We start from the raw sequence: 1,548 nt of genomic DNA on the forward strand, positions 1-1,548 counted from the left end.
CTGAGCCGCAGCTGCCAGCCAGGCTGGAGCACTGGCCCGGCCCCCCGCGGCCCGCTGCTCCGCCCGCCGCCATTGGCCCATAGCCCTAGCCCTGCCGCATTCCCATTGGCTTAAGGTTGCTTCCTTAGCTGTCCATCACCCCTTGTTTACCCTGTCTACGGGCAAATCCAGCCAGGCCGCCCCATCAACTCAGGCTCCCATTGGTTAATGGGATGTCCCTCCCCACCTCTCAGGGATCTGTTTTACATAATCTATGCACCGGGGGCCATTGACCAATCAGCACAGGCTTGTTTATATAATGAATGTAAGGACGTTTTTCATTCATAAAAAACACGACCTGAGGGGGAAGCTTAGCTGAGTCAGTGAAGCACTTAAAGGGGCCGAGGCCCGGAGGAACTGCGGTTACTTGTCTCCTCGCAGGTCTTCCAACTTTTCAGAGGCATGGCTCGTCCCTCTTCCCCATTCACCCATTTCTCCCACTAGCAGCGCACTACCGCCAGGATTGGGCCCCATGGGCGACAGACGTTCACAGCTGCAGAACCAAGCAAAACGATCATTTTAGAATTCAGGCGAGAGGAATTCGTCATTCCACCCAGAGAGAAACTCGCTGACCGACCTGGGCGTTCGGCCCACAGAAACACAGAAAACGGAAACCGAGCCCTCTAATCTTAGTTACCTTTAAGAGAGGCCTTAATTTCCTTTACCCAGGTTTCCAGTGGGGAAGAATAAGCAGCATCTCCCTTTAAAAACCTGAGCTCTTGAACAGATTTTAGTTACTATTTTATACTGGCAAGGCCTAAGGCCGAACCAAATCCCGTTTTCTATCCATGTGTAACTGCAGTTTATAACCCTCGCTAGAGTGGGTTTTGGATCCAAGATGAGAGAGGGTCGGCGCTAAATGAAATATCCTCTCAGGGGAGGGCACCAACCAGTCAGCCGACCTAGCGGCATAAATCCCTCGGAAAAGGGCTTGCGGAGTTAGACCGCCTCCCTCCCTCCCGGAGGCTGCTTGTTTTCCATTTAAGTGTTGAATGCAAGATGGTGCGTTTGAGAATTAGATCCCGTGCAGCTGGGAGCGGCGAGAAGCGGCTCTGCTTGCCAAGCGATGGGGCACTAACTGCAATTGCCGAGATTCTTAACGGGGCGTTCCAGGAAACAAATAAACAGTCTTCTCGCAGCTCTCCCCCGTCCCCATCCCCTCGCCAGTGAAAACCGCGGGGAGGCTCCGCTCCACCCTAGGATGCGGGGGCTGGCAGGGGAGCTCTGCCCTGCCATTCATCCCGAGTGCTAGCGGTGGGGTGGAAAGAAGCCAAATGTTAGGAGAGAGCCCCCAGTAAAGGGGTCCCCAGGGTAGCGAACTCCGGGGCTGCTCCTGGATCCCACCATAAAGAATGCAGTGTGGATTTTTAGAGGGGATTTTTTTTTTTTAGTCAAAATTTGCCCACCTTTTTTTCTGCTTCCACTCTTGTGTATCGTAAACAGAGCCGGCAGGCACTTGGTCTGTAGTTTAAAGCTCAAAAAAAGGTGGGAGTTCACCTAAGGGACCTG

Source organism: Myotis davidii, unplaced genomic scaffold (assembly GCF_000327345.1).
Source record: "Myotis davidii unplaced genomic scaffold, ASM32734v1 scaffold1252, whole genome shotgun sequence".
Taxonomy (NCBI): domain Eukaryota; kingdom Metazoa; phylum Chordata; class Mammalia; order Chiroptera; family Vespertilionidae; genus Myotis; species Myotis davidii.